General features: G+C 43.8%; 4 non-coding genes across 4 annotated transcripts; all 4 read left to right on the top strand.

Moving 5' to 3' along the window:
- Nucleotides 1-2,325: 2,325 nt before the first annotated feature.
- On the top strand, nucleotides 2,326-2,397 carry TRNAA-UGC (transfer RNA alanine (anticodon UGC)). The gene has a single exon. It is a non-coding gene; the product is annotated as a tRNA-Ala (tRNA).
- Nucleotides 2,398-7,480: 5,083 nt separating this feature from the next.
- Nucleotides 7,481-7,552, top strand: TRNAA-AGC (transfer RNA alanine (anticodon AGC)). The gene has a single exon. It is a non-coding gene; the product is annotated as a tRNA-Ala (tRNA).
- A 4,199-nt stretch (nucleotides 7,553-11,751) lies between these two features.
- Nucleotides 11,752-11,824, top strand: TRNAF-GAA (transfer RNA phenylalanine (anticodon GAA)). Its single transcript has one exon. It is a non-coding gene; the product is annotated as a tRNA-Phe (tRNA).
- A 5,844-nt stretch (nucleotides 11,825-17,668) lies between these two features.
- TRNAA-UGC (transfer RNA alanine (anticodon UGC)) lies at nucleotides 17,669-17,740 on the top strand. The gene has a single exon. It is a non-coding gene; the product is annotated as a tRNA-Ala (tRNA).
- Nucleotides 17,741-19,255: the final 1,515 nt, after the last annotated feature.

The raw sequence follows: 19,255 nt of genomic DNA, 5'->3' as shown, positions 1-19,255 counted from the left end.
ATATTTTATGTTTAAAAAATGATATTACATCTGACCAGGTGCGGCGGCCCATGCCTGTAATCCCAGCACTTTGGGAGGCCGAGGAGGGCAGATGACAAGGTCAGGAGTTTGGGACCAGCCTGGCCAGCATGGTGAAACCCTGTCTCTACTAAAAAAAAAAAAAAAAAAAATTGCCGGGCATGGTGGCGCGCGCCTGTAGTCCCAGTTACTCAGGAGGCTGAAGCAGGAGAATGGATGGAACCCGACAGGTGGAGGTTGCTGTGAGCCAAGTTTGCACCACTGCACTCCAGGTTAGGTGACAGAGCGAGACTCCATGAAAAAAAAAATTACATCTTTGAAATCTGGTATATATTTCTCACTTTCAACACATCTTAACTTAGACTAGGCAATTTTCAGTACTCAATACCCAATGTGGCTAATGGTAACCATATTGGACGGTGCAGATTTAAACATATACTTTACATATTTTTAGGTTTTCGAAATTGAGTGTGTATGACAGGGTGTTCTGTCTTCAAAATTAAATGTTTAATTTCTCAGAAGAATGCTATGTTAAATGAGCTCATCCTACAGATTTCACACAAAAAACATGTTTCAATCGTGTTGCTGGTAGATAGTCTGAAGATAGCTACAGATATTTAATTATTTAAAATTCTCCCATTTTTATGAGGCAACCTTCTTATGAATTCCCAAGAATCCAATAGACAGCCAAGTTTCTCTGGGTGTAACACAACATAAAGATGAAGGAGAGTTTCTGCAAACTGTCCTAATATTGCTTTTACAGCATCAAAGAGCCAAGATAATCCTTCCCATCATTTACATGCACACACACAGACACAGTCAGGCAGGCAAACACACACGAATACACATCAATTTTGTATATAACAATTCTCTAGTTTCTCCTTCAGTGAAATCTATCACTCAGTGTTTCCTATTTTTATTCTAGAAATCCCATCAGCCAACTGAAAAGCCAAGTCTGACATACAACTTGCAATTTGGCAATTTTGAAAGGCATCAATGTTACTTTATTAACATTGGCAAAGGCTCTTATATAGGCAAACCAGAATGAGAAAGAGTTAATAGTCACTAGAAATTTGGCGCTGAGAAATAGATTTTCTTCTCATCTTCTTATATAATTCAAAGGACACACGATAAGTCCCAAGATTCAAGAACTTTTTAGGAACAAACTTGTTTGTTGACTACAAATATCACGAATATGTTTGTAATTTCCATATCTCAAAGTACACCTTTTAGTCTTTATCCATCCTCCATGTAATGAGTCTACTACTATTAATGCTTACAAATCCCAGGCTAGAGACAGAGTTAATTGTCTGAATTCTCTGAGTAACATCCTCACAAGTGTGCCCCACAGATACTTTAAATTGAGTGTGAGCCAAACTAACTCATCTTCTCCATCTTCCAATCTATCTCTCATTCCTAAAAGAGCTGTTAAAACCTCTCCCCTTTTCTGCACCTGCTTGTGTTTGTTTTTCTAAAGCATTCTTCAACCCTGTTTGTATTTATCTTCGGTCTTATTCTCATAATTCAACCCTTCTCTCCATCCCCATAGCTGTTTTTCATTCACGCCTTATGAATCCCTTCCCCTCCCCTCCCCTCTTCTCCCCTCGTCTCCCCTCTTCTCCCCCTTTCCCTCCCCTCCACTTCCCTCCCCTCCCCTCCCCTCCCCTTCCCTTCCCTTCACTTCTCTTCTCTCTCTGTTGCCCAGGCTGGAGGACAGTGGCACAGTCATAGCTCCCTACAACAACTAACTCCCGAAGTCAAGCGGTCCTCGTGCCTCAGCCTCTAGAGTAGCTGGGAGTACAGGCGTAAGACACCACGCCAGCTAAGGACCCTTATGAAAAAATGCTGAGTGCATCGCTGTCAGGTTTTCTTCTGATTGTGGCTTTCCTCCATCAAATCTTATCTTTAATATTCCGATTGAGCAAACAACAATTATGAAGCGTTTTAGGCAGGAAAAGGCTGAATTTCAATGGCTTTGTGTCGTATCTGGGAGAAATTAAAGGAAACGAAAACCAGAACTTGATTCTTGCCAAGCATAATAGAAGGAGACCCTAAGAACTCAACGTCTTGAGGCCACAATGGAAACTTCTTGTGGTTATTATCTGACACTTTTCTAATCTTTCGTTTTTCATTTCAAGTCCTACACAGTATTCTAAAGAATCTGTATCCCCCATTAGTACCAAGTATCTCCTGCTCAGAACAGCTCTCCACACTCCATAATACTGACCACTACTACCAGCATGCTCACGGAGTCTCAGGAAATGAAAGCTACCTCCTGAAAATTATTACAAGGAGACCTTACACTAAGGGGGTGTAGCTCAGCGGTAGAGCGCATGCTTTGCATGTATGAGGCCTCGGGTTCGATCCCCGACACCTCCAAGTGGTGGTTTTGCTCTGGTAGTTTTCAAGCAACAGACTTCTGCCTCCTCACGTTTTTCTATCCTATTTCTGCACATATAGACAGTAAAAGTGTGGCCCAATGTTCAGCCTTGAACTATCTCCACTGGTTATGCTATGAACCTCGACATCACCAAAGGCGATTGCCACAGCAGAAGGGAGACAAACAAGAAATGAGGGGGAAAGAAGAACGGGATCGCAACACGGTCTCTTGAACCCAAACAAAAGCGTGCACATTCACAGGCGGCTCGCATTCACTCCTATTTTGTACTATGATTAATGAGACGCAAAGACGAAGGGGAAGGGAGAAAAGCCCCCTGAAGGCATCTATTTTTTTTTAAGTTATTTTTGTTTTCTGGGCCAAAGAACAGAGCGAAAGCCTCTGTTCACTGATTTCTCCACCAGTCTCTCCCTGTCTACCTGCGCAGAGAACACAGCTACCAGTGTGATCCAGTACTGAGACAAGGGCTGTGGCTCTCCAGTCGCTTGAGATGGGAGTGGCAGGGCGCTGGACAACCACACGAAGACTGTCGGAGAATTAGAGGCCTTCAACGTGCGAGAAGCAGAAACCAATACGGATCAACTTTCCCTACTGATATTCCATAAGACTGATTTGTATTCCTGTATTTCCTCAGTCACTCCATTTTCCTCTTTACAATAAAATATTGCCTGGGAACTTCTGGTAAGAGCAAACGGAGGCCCCATATGAAAAACTAGGAAAAGTTTTTCCGTCATAATGCAAAATACATGCAGACTAAAAGATAAGTAGATCGCAGGTGTGTTGGGCACTTCCTGCCTTGGGAAAAAACAAACAAACATTTCATGTTCTTTCTCGATCCACCTGATTACATCGCTTTTTTTGGAGAGGGAACTCCCAAGAAATCCTATGCACTCATGAAACCTTTTATGGTTTCCAACGGTGTATGGTTTCAAAACTGCTGTTCTCTCTGTACATATTTCCTGTTGAATTAAAGTGTCTTTGAGAGGCAAGAGAGTATGATGTTTGTTCCTAGTCCACCAGCCTATCAGGCTGGCATGGTAGATACACTCTATGAGGCTGACATGACCTTACTTGATTCTTTTGTCCAGTGAGAATATCTATAACCAGCATCCAGGACGGATACTGTCTGATGAAACCTGCTTAGCTGAGGACTGGCTGTGTGTGTGCCTCCAGACCAATCATATTGTTTTGAGACACATTTTTTGAAGGAAGGTAATACACACATGCCATGTATTTTCCTTTTGTTTCATACTTTTTCTTCTTTAATTTCCTGGTATCCATTGGTTCTCTCCAGGCAAACAGTGGCATGTTAGCCACAGTGGACACTGCACAGGAGAGCAAGGGGTGGAGGATTAGGGTGCTGCAATCAGAATAATAAATTTCAGGCCCAACCTTAGGTCTATTGAATCAGAACTGCTGAGTATGGATGGGGCTCAGCCTCCTGTGTTTGAATAAGCCTTCAAGTGACTCTGATGCTAAAGTTTGTGAAGCACTTCTCTAGAAGTTTCAGGAAGTCCCAGGGTCAGGCACCTGCTGAGGAGGAAGAGTTGGTCCTGGGGTTCCCTGCCTATTCTCAATCAAAAACACAAACCTAGGAAAGCCAGTGAGGTTTGTATTCATCTTATGTCAGGGATGGGTTTGAATTTACCATTTCTTTGACCCTTTGAATATTTATGCAACTTTTCAGGTCACACACAACAGACTGATTTTCCTGTGGAGGAACTCACAGGAATTCTCTTGAACCAGGAAACTCTTTTGAGCTGAAATACCTGGAGCTTTCTCAAGCTATTTGGGCCTTGCAATTTGAAACCCAGGCTTGGACGATTCTAAGCCCTGTGGCAGAGAGCAATCATTTTCTCTCCACCCTCAGGGTGAGGACTCATCCTCATGGTTGGGAGTGACTGCTGACTCTCCAGCCCCCACCAATTCTACCAATGTTCTGGTTGTTAAAATCCAGCATATGCATGAAATGTAATAAAAGTATCTTTGCAGCAGTAAGTAGAGAGTTCCTTGTTGTGAGCAGACCATTCCTCTTCCTCCTTGGAAAAAATTCTGTATCCACTTTCTACATTTTCACGTTTGTCTCTTCCTCTACACACACCTCAGCTGCTGCTTTATTTACACTTGTCTCATGTAAGGATCTTCTTTTATGTGGTAACCTTGGCTTTTCCCACTGTTCTTGCTTCCACGAGTTGGATGCAGGCAATATAGGAGCCGACTGCAAAAGTGTAGGTGATATTGTCCAGAAAGAAACCCGAATTTCAGAGGCTTGCTGATGTGGAAGAAAGCCAAGATATTAGACTCATAGAGCTTCACTCTGCTAGGTAGGTTGAAATCTGGACACCCTGAATTCCATAAAAACAACGTAGTACTCCTTCTGAAAACCCTCTTAAGTTTAAAATATACTGGGACTGCCTTACCTTTCTTGTTTTTCATGCCTTATATTCCAAGCTTGACAAGCTAAAACAAAAACAAAAGCAAAGAACACTCTTCCTATCTATGACAAAGGACCCTATGCTTCAGCAGGAGGTCTCTCTTCCCGGTTAAACACTCTCCCCCTCGCTAACAGTAGGGATTGAAAATAGGCGGCTTCTCTGTCGTTTCCTTGGAAGCCACTAATGCCACCCGCCTGTACCAAAACTCAAGGGTACCCGTGCTCCCCAGTGCCCCAGCCAGTAAAGGAGCTGCGAGGCGTTCTCAACGCCGCGACTGCCTTGAGCAAAACGAGGGAGATCTTGCGGGGAAAGTGTTTTCAGCTCTTCTCCAACAGGGAATGAGCCCTCTCGCTTATCGCTGACAGCGAGGAAAAGCAGCGGAGATGGGCTTCCGGGCTGCACTCCGCCTTCCGGCCCACCCAGATCCTCTGGCAGCCTCGGGCGCTCGCCCACTTCTCTTCTCCGCCTTTGCCGCCGCCGCCGCAGGTGTGCACCCCACCGCGTCCCTGCTTCCCTCTCAAACTCTTTTCGCAGGTGGTCCTCGTTCTCCTCTCCATCCGTCGTTTCTTGAGTGTCAGAACTGGAGCCATAGCGTCCCCAAGACGAAATCCATGCTAGGTTTCGCGACCATGGTGCTGGCCCAGGCGCTGGTAGGGTAAGGACGGGCAGCGACCCACGCTCCTGGGTCTTCGTTTCTAAGAGCTGGGAATTCCACTTTCTCACCTCCTCACCTGCACCTAAATCCCCCGAGACGGTACTGACCCTTCTGTTTTAGCATCCATCTACGTTACTCTCGATAGAAGAGTACAGCCCTTGAAGGAAGAGGGAAAAGAAATTTGAGAAGGGAGAATTTAGAAAAACCTTTTTAGTTTGAAATTATTTCAAACCTACAGAAAAGTTGCAAAAATGATACAAAGAACTGCCACACACAAGTTACTCATATTTAGCAATTCCCGATATTTTGCCACAATGATTCTCCTCTCTCTTTACGGCTAAACACACACACACACACTATTATTTTTCTCATGTACTTTGTTATTTATTTATTTATTGAGACAGGTCTTGCCCTGTCGTCCAGGCTGGAGTGCAGTGGTGCGATCTCGGCTCACTGCAACCTCCGCCTCCCGGGTTCAAGCGATTCTCCTACCTCTGCTTCCCGAGTAGTTGGGATTAGAGGCATGAGCCACCATGCCAGGCCAGTTTTTGTATTTTTAGTAGAGACGGGACTTCACCATGTTGGCCAGGCGGGTCTGGAACTCCTAAACTCTGGTGATCCGTCCGCCTCGGTCTCCCAAAGTGCTGGGTTTACAGGCGTGAGCCACCCCGGAGCTTCTGTGTTCTTTTAAATCATCCCCATCATTCTGGCACAGCAAGATATTTTAGGTTCATCTTGTAGTTTCCCTGGCACAGTCCTGGAGTCAGTGTAGTTGACACTAGTAGCTGCTTTCTATTAATATCTCTGGTTCCTTTTAGTAGAGAATGGTATTTGAAAATCAAAATATAGACTCATCTTGCTCATTGTTTCTAAGGTATTTCTTCCAGGCTCAGTTAGCAGACAGATCTGTAGGGAAAATGTACTATTTTTATTTTTTGAGACAGAGTCTTAGTCGCCCAGGCTGGAGTGCGGTGGTACGATCTTGGCTCGCTGCAACGTCCGCCTCCCGAATTCAAGCGATTATCCTGCCTCAGCCACCCGAATAGCTGGGACTACAGGCGCGGCCACCACACCCGTCAAATTTTTGTATTTTTAGCAGAAACGGCGTTTTGCCATGTTGGCCGGGCTGTTCTCGATTTCTGACCTGAAGCGACCCACACGTCTCAACCTCCCAAAGTACTGAGACTACAAGCGTGAGCCACCGCGCCCGGCCTATACAATTACATACGTATAATTTCATACTGATGCCTCCAATTCCCATTAACACCAACAGGACTATTCTTTACCTTCTTTCTCTTACAGTGACAACCTGTTTCCAACAACACACGCGCTCACACACACTCATTTTCCCAATCCTAAAATTCACACAAAATCTCAGAATTCCTGCAGCCTTAGCTCTAAAAAAAAACCCCTCATACATAGAGTTTAAGATTTGTTTCCTCTTCTTTTTGTACTTACAATTAGAACAACGAACTTTGTCAAGCATTTTCTTAAATCAGTTATTTCAATGGGGTTATGTTATTCTTTCACAATGCAGGTTTAATTTGCCTCTATTTGTGTTGAATTTTAGGGTATTTTCACACACACGAGTCAGTTTTATTTTTTGACCACGTGAGACTAACACGCTTCCAAGAGTCAAAAGAATACAGAACATTATAATCAGAAAATTTGCAAGAGAATGTTGTATGCCAGGACACACTCAAATGATTGAATGCAAGTATGCTCCAGGAAATCTAACGCAATGGGGAGCCCACCTTGGGGTGAGTTGATCTTGGACTGACCACAAATCAGGAACAGTGCCTTTATTTGTACTATTAAGCTACCTTTCTTTTGGTGTAGCAGGGTCTAAGAGAGGAAACACTTCCTGTAGGAAATTGAGAGTGGAATTGAAAACATAAAGATTGTCATGACACAGAGCCCAGACTCAGACAATAATAGTCATCAAAATATTCTCTGAAAGACAAGTTCTCCAGAGGGGGTATAGCTCAGCGGTAGAGCGCGTGCTTAGCATGCACGAGGTCCTGGGTTCAATCCCCAGTACCTCCAGGTTTTGTTTTCTTCCCCGGGCACAAGTAAGAAGCAGTCCATGACATTCCTCAACTTTAAATTTTTCTGTGTGTCAAGGTGAATTGTGTTGGCCTCTGCATTTCTCTCTCATACACAGAGGTGACTCGTGTTTATTCCTTTGAATCTATTTGCTGCTTAGGATTATCCACTTATATTTTCTAAGCAGTCCACCAATCACTAACATGAACCACGCACGAGGGAAGCAAGTAGTATTCCTGGCCATGCAACCAATTTCTAGTTGTAAATGAAATCATCAGAAACCATAGAACTGTGTGGCCCAAGTCTGATTCAGATCGGAAGCTAAAAAGGCTCACGTCCTTTTCTGTTTCTTCTTCTAACTCCCTCTAAGCAGGTTGAGAAGCCCTACAAGCTTTCACTAAAAGATTACACTGCCGGTGGTTGACGATTTGATGTGCTGGTGGTCACTTTTTCCATTAGAGACCCACATAGTTTGAAACTTAAACTATTTAACTACAAACACACTGCAAATGATGAAAAGATAGCAGTCACCTCAGCTGAAATTTGGTGGAAGTAAAAAGTACTTCTCTGGGTCCTCAAGGAAGTTTCTGGTCTGAGATGCAAATACTCTGAACTCCAGGAAACAAGATCAGTATAGGAGAAAGCTCATTTTGTTGTTTTTCATAAATAAAAGTAATGAACGTTTATTCTCCCAAGCCCAACGGATCCTTTTCTACCTCATTGTACTTACTCTCCAGAAATAACCTCCTTCTAAGCTAGGGAACAACCCATACCTCCAGATTAGAGCTCTTTGTAGAGTTTCTGATTCTGGTATTACAGTACTAAGCAGAAATCCACAGGGAAATACTCTGCAAGCATGTTAATACTAACTTGTTAAAAGAAAATCTGCTTTTATTTTCATCTTTACTTCATGCCAACAAACCAAAAAAAAAAAAAATAAGTTACTAAACACCCAGAAGGCAGAAAAGTGACCTCTCTCCATCTGCAGGAGCCAAGCAAGCGTGTGGGCTTAGGTACGCATCCTTTCTTTTACTCACTTTCTAAATGCTGTAACGGTCCACCATCTACCAGGTGGTCACAAGTCATCGCTAAACTCAATCTGAGGTCAGCCCACTCGACTTGTGAGTGGTTCACTTATATTGCCTCTGCACCTGTAACAGGACTAAGAAGACGGTGGCTGCACACGTAGTTAACACCGATTGTACCTCGACTTCGCCTTTCTGCAACAGCTGTGCCGCTCTGCAGGTCCTGAGCCAAGAGCTGGACTTTAGGAGTAAAGGAGCTCGTTGCAAACGCCAGGAAGAGTTTCTTTAGGGTGAAGTTGGCTTTCGATTGGCTTTATTCTAGGAGATATATATGGAGCAAAGAAACGGGAACTTTTTCTCATCTTTTGCATTTTAAGCAAAAACTAATAAAATTAGATGTTTCCACCGTCATGCTCAGTCTCTTAGCTGCCGGCAGATCCCGCTTCTAACTCTCAACACAGGCACTTAGGAAGCCAGGAAATCCCTGAAGCTCCCTCAGAAGCTACGGTATCAGCGGTTCCTGAGGCGCAAACCAAAACCCAACATCACTCCAAAGAGCTCAGCCCGTCTGTCGAGCGACGGAAACAGCGGAGAGGCCCTCTTGAAGCCGTGACAGCCTGGGCGAAACGAACCAGGTCTCCTTCCTGGTCCAGCCTACCTCCCTAGGGACACCTCTCTTCCCTCACGGCCAGAGGAAGCGACGGAGAGATGTGGCTCTTAGATTCACTCTACGGTCCCGTCCATCCAAGTCCGAATCATCTTAAGGATGCTTTTCCTTGCCCTCTATTTCTCTCCCATTTGTGTTTTTCTTCCTCCACTTCACGGCACCCCTCCTTTTCCCTCTCTCCGCCAGCTGGCGCTCAGCTCCTCTCCACCTTCCCTCCCATTTACTTCTGAATGAACTTTTCACAATAGTGCAGCGCAGTCCTAGAACCATTTACACACATTTTAAGCACTGTGTTGAGATTTATATGTAGCTGCTGTTTTAATTTCCGCATCACGTTCCATTTTTTTTCCTCTCTGTATGTTCAACTTTTAACATTTCTGCAGCATAGGCTGAGGCTGCGCCCAGCTGGGGAGAGACGTGAGGCGGAGGGGATAAACCCAGAGGAATGTTGTTTCCTGTCTGAGAAGGCTCGGACCTTACAAGCGGGAGGACAAAACAAAGACTGCAAGCGAACATAATTTTATAAATTTTATTTATTTATTTTTTAGGAAATCATCTAATTATCCATAAACAATTTTTTTTGGGGGGGGGGGGGAACGAAGTTTCGCTCTTGTTGCCCAGGCTGGAGCGCAGTGGTGCGATCTCGGGTCACTGCAACCTCAGCCTCCCGAGTTCAAGTGATTCTCCTGCCTCAGCCTCCTGAGTAGCTGGGATTATAGGCGCCCGCCACCACGCCTGGCTAATTTATGTGCATTTAGTAGAGACGGGGGTTTCACCATGTTGACTAGGCTGGTCTTGAACTTCTGACCTCAGGTGATCCACCCGCCTCGGCCTCCCAAAGTGCTGGGATTACAGGCGTGAGCCACCACTCCTGGCTTCAAGAACAATTTCTTATCGATCCTTCCATCAAATTTTGGCTAAAACTGAAAGCCTTGACTCTTTCAGAATAGGAGACTCAGTTTGAAAACTGTCCAGACATAGAGAGGGTTTTATTAAAATTCAGTTTGCAAGTAATTATTGGCCATAGCAATTCCCTCATTCCAGAGAGAACTGTTTCTGAAATTCTGTAAATGTCTTAAATTGTTTTTAAGTTATTTATCAAGAGGAGTCCAATGTCTTGACACTTTTGAATTGATATAAAACTTCTAGGCTGAGGTGGAAGAACTGATTGAGCCAGGAGGTGAAAGTTGCAGTGAGAGGAGGTTGCCACTGCACTCCAGTCTAGCAGAGTGGGACACTGTCAAAATAAAATAAATAAATACAATCTCATGATTACAGATGTGTACGTAAAAAGCGATTTTGTGTGTGTGTGTGTGTGTGTGTGTGTGTGTGTGTGTGTGTGAGATGGAGTCTTGCTCTGTCACCCAGGCTGGAGTGTAGTGGTGTGATCTCGGCTCACTGCAACCTCTGCCTCCTGGGTTCAAGCGATTCTGTAGCTGGGACTACAGGGGCGCGCCTCGACGCGGGGCTAATTTTTGTGTTTTCAGTAGAGACAACATGGGGTTTCACTATGTTGGACAGGCTGGTCTCGAACTCCTGACCTCAGGCGATCTGCTCGCCTTGGCCTCCCAAAGTGCTGGGATTACAGGCGTGAGCCACTGCACCCAGCTGGAAAAAAAAAAAAACAATTCTTATGCATCAATGTGCAGACCACAATTCTCTGAATCCCAAGGAATAGGCCGGGAACGGTGGCTCAAGCCTGTAATCCTAGCACTTTGGGAGGCCGAGGCGAGACCAGACTGATCAACATGATGAAACTTCGTCTCTACTAATAATACAAAAAAATTAGCTGGGCGTGGTGGCGCGCGCCTGTAATCCCACCTACTGGAAGAGACTGAGTCAGGAGAATCGCTTGAACCTGAAAGACGGAGGTTGCACTGAGTCCAGATCGTGCCACTGCACTCCAGCCTCGGAGACAGAGCGGGACTCCATCTCAAAACAAAGAAAGAAAGAAGCAAACAAACATATTATACTTTCCATTTTCACTCCCTGGGTCTCCGTACCACCCAAGGTGGATGTGTGAGCACAAGATTGGTAAAAGGAAGAAAATAGAAAAAAAGAACTAACTCGCTCAGGATGTCTTTTTTCGGAAGCTATAAGCCCACTACCGTGTTAAAGTGTCCACTAATCTTCTGTTCCTTTATGACATGCCATTGAAGAGCAAGCCAGAAAAAGAAAATCCGAAAAAAGAGAAAAGGAAAGGCCTAGATAATTTCATTTTGAATTCCTTAGTTTTCTGAGCAGTGTTTTATACGGTGACCAAGCATGGGAGTATCTTCCTGATTTGACCTATTCCTCGCCTTTTCTTTCCCATCTTTTGCTGGGGAAAATTGGATCCTATTTCACACATAAATTGCAGCAGAACTTATATTTCTTGGGTGGAGGGGAGGTGAGTGAATGACGGGTGATATTGAAGACAACAGAATTAGGCATTGGAAGATACACTGACCCCACAAATGGCAGTTTCTGTATTTTGAAGGAATGACAAAAGAAGTAAGATCACAGTGGCCGAAATAGCTCAGATGGGAGAGCGTTAGACTGAAGATCTAAAGGTCCCTGGTTCAATCCCGGGTTTCGGCAGATGCACGTTGGTTTTAGCATAGTTATCACTCCTTCAACACAGCACTTGCGCACCAATCCCAGAGGTCCATATGTAACTCCAGGTCTTTGTGTTTCCTTTGTTTCTTTTTTCTTTTTTGTTTTTTGGCTGTTTTCTGAAAATTCCATAAAGGTAATGTATACACACACACACACACACACACACACATATCTATCTATCTATCTATCTATATATATACACACACAAACACACAAACACACACATATATATATATATATATATATATATATATATATATATATATATATATATATATTTGTACCACTCTCTCCACTGAAGACTTCCATGAAGTGTTAACTCATAGGACGTAAATTATTTAAAGTCTTAAACCTAGCAAGTTATTACTTTTAAAACCTAAGAAATTCCAATATGCTATATGCTGCGGCACTTACAATTCATTTCTGATTTGATGTTATTTATGTGTGTTGGGCGGGGGTGTTTTTAAATCACAAGAAATGTCAAGAAACCTGTAGAAGAACTATTATACTGTATGAGTGTATATATGTGGTGGCGGTATATTCAAGAAACAGTTTGCAATTAAAAAAAACAGTTTGTACCTTGAGTCAACTCCATAGCTCCGCAGTTAAACTGCTGGAAAAATAACTTTTGCTTTGTTTTGTTTTTCTGAGGCAGGGTCTCACTCTGTCACCCATGCTGGAGTGCAGTGGTATGATCACAGCTCACTGCAGCCTCAGCATCCCTGGACTCAAGCGATCCTCCTATGTCAGCCTCCTGAGTAGCTGAGACTACAGAAATGCAACAACAAGCCTGGCTTTTTGTTTGTTTGTTTGTTCTTTGGTTTTGTTTTTTTTTTTTTTGAATTTTTTTGGTAGAGACTGGGTTTCACCATGTTGCCCTGGCTCTTCTGGAAATCCTGGCTCACCTCTGCCTCTCACCATGCTGGGATTACAGGCTTGAGCCACCACACCAGGCCTAATTACAGGAATATTCTAAGTTTTCTTACTGACAGGAAGCCTGGCACCCTTTTCCAGAATTTCCAAATCTTAACTAATTTCTGTGTTGGTATCCAGGAAAGAACAAAAATAAGTACTTGTATGTGAATTATTCTGTCAGACATTCATGAGGGGTCCTAGAATACTGAAAATGAAAGCAAATGGGCAGCAAAGTCATCAAGACTCAGGCGCATGTGCCTCATTTTCCCTTTTCCACTTCAATTTCTCTGTTGAAATACTGTGTTGGGGATAATGGGTCTTTTTTTTTTCCTCCTTTTTTGTTTCAAATTGCTGTTTCATTTTGAGAGTTATTTTCCCCTAACTCCTGCATACTGTGTGAGGAGACTAAACAATCTAAAGTACTTCAACATCAGAACTGCAGCAAGTTGAAAAAGGAAAATTAGTACCAAATAAGAAGAAACCTCAGGGTGAGGACACTGACTGTACAGAAACTGGGAATAAGATACTTTATCCTTTAGGTCACTGAGGCTTTCTCAACTCAGAAGCTTGTGTTTCATTTCATTAAGAAATATTTGATTAGACAAATGGTAGCACTGAATGTTTTCTTGCCTAAGACAGTAATGATTCCTTTCCATTCTGTTGAAAGGGAAGGTCTAGGGTAATTCCAAGCATGCTTTGTCTTCTATTCAATAGCTTAAAAATGCAGCTAATAATAACTATGTTAAATGGGATGCTGTAAAGATCGAAGGAGATTATGCATAGAAATGCATTCTGTCGAGAACACTCAAGGCATGAAACTTAATTACTGGGAGACCATGCTCCATGTTCTCTGGCTCTGGGAATCTCCCAGAACAGCATTTAAAGAGATAACATCATCTCTAGACAATGCTGTCCAATTAAAAGATAATACAAGTCTTCTACTTTATCTTCTGGAATAAAAATAATTAAAAAAATACAAGTCATAAATGCGAGTCACTTTTGTAGTTTTAAATTTTCTAGTAGTCATATTAAAAAAACAGGCAATATTTATTCTATATCTTTTTTTTTTTTTTTTTTTTTTTGAGATGGAGTTTCGCTCTTGTTGCCCAGGCTGAAGTGCAATGGCGCGATCTCGGCTTACCGCAACCTCTGCCTCCAGGGTTCAAGCGATTCTCCTGCCGCCTCACCTTCCCGAGTAGCTGGGATTACAGGCACGCGCCATCACCCCGGCTAATTATTATTATTATTATTATTACTTTTTTTGTGACGGAGTCTCGCTCTGTCGCCCAGGCTGGAGTGCAGTGGCGCGCGCTGCAAGCTCCGCCTCCCGTGTTCACGCCATTCTCCTGCCTCAGCCTCCCGAGTAGCTGGGACTACAGGTGCCTGCCACCACGCCCGGCTAACTTTTTGTATTTTTTAGTAGAATCGGGGTTTCACCGTGTTAACCAGGATGGTCTCGATCTCCTGACCTCGTGATACGCCCGCCTCGGCCTCCCAAAGTGCTGGGATTACAGGCGTGAGACCCCGCTCCCGGCCCCAATTCTGTATTTTTAGTAGATACGAGGTTTCTCCATGTTGGTCAGGCTGGTCTTGAACTCCCGATCTCAGGTGATCCGCCCACTTCGGTCTCCCAAAGTGCTGGTATTACAGGCGTGAGCCACAGCGCCCGGCCTCTATATTATTAAAAATAATTTCAACTTTTATGTTAGATTCAGGGGGTACGTGTGCAGGATTGTTACATGGGTATATTGCATGATGCTGGGGTTGGGGTGGGATTAATCCTATCACCCGGGTAGTGAGCATAGTATCCAATAGTTAGCTTTTCAAGCCTTTCCCCTTCCCAGCTACTCCCTAGTAGTCCCCGATGTTTACTGTTTCCGTCTTTTATGTCCAGTTTTAATAATATATGTAAATCGCCTTGTATAACATTATTTTAAGTAATCCATCTTAAAATTATAAGTGAGTTATTTTATATTAAAAATGATATTGCATCTTTGAAATCTGGTATATATTTTATACTTACAACACATCTTACCTTGGACTGGGCAATTTCAAGCATTCAATAGCCAATGTGGCTAATGGTAACCATATTGGACAGTGCAGATTTAAACAGGTACTTTATACATTTTTAGGTTTTCAAAACTGAGTATGTATGACGTGAGGGTGTTCTGTCTTCAAAATTAAATGTTTAATTCCTCAGAAGAATGCTGTGATAAATAAGCTCATCCTACAGATTATACGCAAAAAAAAAAAAAAAAAAAAAAAAGAGTTTCAATCATGTTGTTGGTAGATAGCCTGAAGATAGATACGGATATTTAATTACTTTAAATTCCCCCTTTCATGTGGCAAACAAAAAAGCGTATCTTCTTATTATGAATTCCCAAGAATCTGATAGACAGCCAGGTTTCTCTGGCTGTGACATAACATAAGGATGAAGGAGTGTTTCTGCAAACTGTCCTAATATTGCTTTTACGGCATCAAAGAGTCAAGATAATCCTCCCAAGCATTTACATGCACACACTCACAGACACAGACTGGCAGACACACACACACATGAATACACATGAATTTTGTGTGTAACGCTTCTCTAGTCTCTCATTCAGTGAAACCTATTACTCAGTGTTTCCCATTTTTATTCTAGAAATCCCGTCAGCCACCTGAAAAGCCAAGTCTGCCATACAACTTGCAATCTGCCAATTTTATTTTTTTTTTATGTTTTGTGTTCTCACTACAAAAAGATAAGTTTTTTTTTCTTTTTTTTTTTTTATTGATCATTCTTGGGTGTTTCTCGCAGAGGAGGATTTGGCAGGGTCATAGGACAATAGTGGAGGGAAGGTCAGCAGATAAACAAGTGAACAAAGGTCTCTGGTTTTCCTAGGCAGAGGACCCTGCGGCCTTCCGCAGTGTTTGTGTCCCTGGGTACTTGAGATTAGGGAGTGGTGATGATTCTTAACGAGCATGCTGCCTTCAAGCATCTGTTTAACAAAGCACATCTTGCACCGCCCTTAATCCATTTAACCCTGAGTGGACACAGCACATGTTTCAGAGAGCACAGGGTTGGGGGCAAGGTCACCGATCAACAGGATCCCAAGGCAGAAGAATTTTTCTTAGTACAGAACAAAGTGAAAAGTCTCCCATGTCTACTTCTTTCTACACAGACACGGCAACCATCCGATCTCTCAATGTTTTCCCCACCTTTCCCCCCTTTCTATTCCACAAAACCGCCATTGTCATCCCGGCCCGTTCTCAATGAGCTGTTGGGTACACCTCCCAGACGGGGTGGTGGCCGGGCAGAGGGGCTCCTCACTTCCCAGTAGGGGCGGCCGGGCAGAGGCGCCCTTCACCTCCCGGACGGGGCGGCTGGCCGGGCAGGGAGCTGACCCCTCCACCTCCCTCCCAGACTGGGCGGCTGGCCGGGCAGAGGGGCTCCTCACTTCCCAGTAGGGGCGGCCGGGCAGAGGCGCCCCTCACCTCCCGGACGGGGCGGCTGGCCGGGCGGGGGACTGAATCTGCCAATTTTAAAATGGATCAATGTTATTTTATTAACATTGGCAAAGGCTCATATATGGGCAAACCAGAATGAGAAGGAGTTAATCGTCACTAGAAATTTGGTTCCGATAAATGGGTTTTCTTCTCATCTTCTTATATAGTTCAAAGAATCCAGTCTCACCATGATAAGTCCCAAGATTCGAGAACTAGTTAGAAGAAAACTTGTTTGTTGCCTACAAATATCACGAATAGGTTTGTAATTCCCATATCTCAAAGTACACTTTTTAGTCTTTATCCACCTCCATGTAATGTGTCCACTACTACTAATGTTTACAAACCCCAGGCTGGAGACGGAGTTAATTGCCTGAGTTCTCTGTGTAATATCCTCACAGGCGTGCCCCACAGATATTTTAAATTTAGCATGAGCCAAACTAACTCATCTTCTCCATCTTTCAATCTTTCTCCCATTCCTGAAAGAGTTGTTAAAACCTCCCCTTTTCTGCGCCTGCTTGTCTTTGGCAATAGCATGTTTGTTTTTCTGAACTACTCTTCAATCCTGTTTCTATTTATCTTTCATCTTACTCTCATAATTCAACCCTCATCTCCACCCCCAAAGCTGCTTTTCATTTATGCCTTATGAATTCCCTCCCCTCACCTCCCGTCTCCTCTCTCTCTCTCCTTTCCTTCCTTCCCTTGCTCTTTCTCCTTCCTTCCTTCCTTTCTCCCTTCCTTCCCCCCTTCCTTCCCTCTTTCCCTCCCTCCCTCCCTCACTCCCACTTTCTCTTGCTTGCTTGCTTGCTTTTCTCACTCCATTGTCCGGGCTCGAGGGTAGTGGCGCAATCATAGCTCCCTACAATCGCCAACTCCTGAGTTCAAGCGATCCTCGTGCCTCAGCCTCTGGAGTAGCTGTGAGTACAGGAGTAACACACCACGCCAACTAAGGACCCCTATGAAAAAATGTTGAGTGTACCGCTCTCAGGTTTTCTTCTGATTATGGCTTTCCTCTATCAAATCTTACCTTTGATATTCCGATTGAGCAAACAACAATTATGAAGCGTTTTAGGCAGGAAAAGGCTGAATTTCAATGGCTTTGTGTTATATATGGAAGAAATCAAAAGAAACGAAAATCAGAACTTGATTCTTGCCAAGCATAATAGAAGGAGACCCTAAGAACTCAACGTCTTCAGGCCACAAAGGAAACTTCTTGCGGTTATTATCTGACACTTCTCTAATCTTTCGTTTTTCGTTTCAAGTCCTACACAGTATTCTAAAGAATCTGTATCCCCCGTTATTACCAAGTATCTCCTGCTCAGAGTAGCTCTCCACGGTCTATAGTACTGACCACTACTACCAGCATGCTCACGGAGTCTCAGGAAATGAAAGTTACCTCCTGAAAATGATTACCAATGGGTGTTATAGTAAGGGGGTGTAGCTCAGTGGTAGAGCGCATGCTTTGCATGTATGAGGCCTCGGGTTCGATCCCCGACACCTCCAAGTGATGGTTTCCCTCTGGCAGTTCTGAAGTGACAGACTTCTGCCTCCTCACGTTTTTCTATCCTATTTCTGCACATATAGTAAGTAAAAATGTACTCCAATGCATTGCCTTGAACTATTTCCAAACGTTATGCTGTGGGCCTCAACATCACATAAGGCGATTGCGACAGCAGAAGGAAGACAAAAAAGCAACGAGGGGGAAAGAACAGGATCGCAACAGTGGTCTCTTGAACCCAAACAAAAGCATGAACATTCACAGGCGGCTTGCGTTCGCTCCCATTTTGTTTTGTTTTGTTTTTGTTTGTTTGTTTTGTTTTTTGAGACGGAGTTTTGCTCTCGTTGCCCAGGCTAGAGTGCAGTCGCACCACCTCGGCTCACTGCAACCTCCGCCTTCCGGTTTCAAGCAATTCTCCTGCCTCAGCCTCCCAAGTAGCTGGGATTACAGGCGCCCACCACCTCGCCCAGCTAATTTTTTTGTATTTTTAGTAGAGACGGGGTTTCACCATGTTGGTCAGGCTGGTCTTGAACTGCCGACCTCGTGATCCACCCGCCTCGGCCTCCCAAAGTGCTGGGATTACAGGCGTGAGCCACCGCGCCCGGCCTTCCATTTTGTACTATGATTAAAGAGACGCAAAGACCAAGAAGAGAGAAAAATGCCAGTGGGCATCTTTTTTTTTTTTTAAGTTATTTTTGTTTTCTGGGCCAAAGAACAGAGCGAAAGCATCTGTCCACTCATTTCTACACCAGTCTCTCCCTGTCGACCTGCATAGGGACACAAGTGCGATCCAATACTGAGACAAGGACTGCTGTGGCTCTCTAGCCACTTGAGATGGGAGTGGCAGGACGCTGGACGGCCAAACGAAGACTGTCCGGGAATTAGAGGTCTTCAACATGCAAGAAGCAGAAACTAATAGGGATCAACATTCCCTACTGATATTCCATAAGACTGATTCATATTCATATTCCTGCATTTCCTCAGTCACTGTAATATTGCCTGGGAACTTCTGGTAACAGCAAACAGAGGTCCATAAGAAAAAAACAGGGAAAGGTTTTCTGTCACAATGGAAAATACATGCAGAGTAAAAGGTAAGTAGATCGCAATTGTGTGGGCACTTTCTGCCTTGGAAAAAACCAAACAGACATTTCATGTTCTTTCTCGATCCATCTGATTACAACTGCTTTTTTTGAAAAGGGAACTCCCAAGAAATTCTATGCACTCATGGTACCTGTTAAAGGTTTCCAATGGTATACAGTTTCAAAACTGCTGTTCTCTCTGTACATATTTGTTTATTGTTGAATTAAAGTGTCTTTGAGAGGCGAGAAACTACAATGTTTATTCCCAGTCCACCAGCCTAACACTCTATCAGGCTGGCATGTCTTTACTTCTTGATTCTTTTGTCCAGTGAAAGTATCTATAACTAGCATCCAGGAGGGATACGGTCTAGTGAAACCTGCTTAGCTGAGGACTGGCTGTGTGTGTGCCCCCAGGCCAATCACATGTTTGTTTTGAGATAC

Source organism: Gorilla gorilla, chromosome 5, assembly GCF_029281585.2.
Source record: "Gorilla gorilla gorilla isolate KB3781 chromosome 5, NHGRI_mGorGor1-v2.1_pri, whole genome shotgun sequence".
In the NCBI taxonomy this organism is placed as follows: domain Eukaryota; kingdom Metazoa; phylum Chordata; class Mammalia; order Primates; family Hominidae; genus Gorilla; species Gorilla gorilla.
This window is presented reverse-complemented; position numbering and strand designations above follow the sequence as displayed.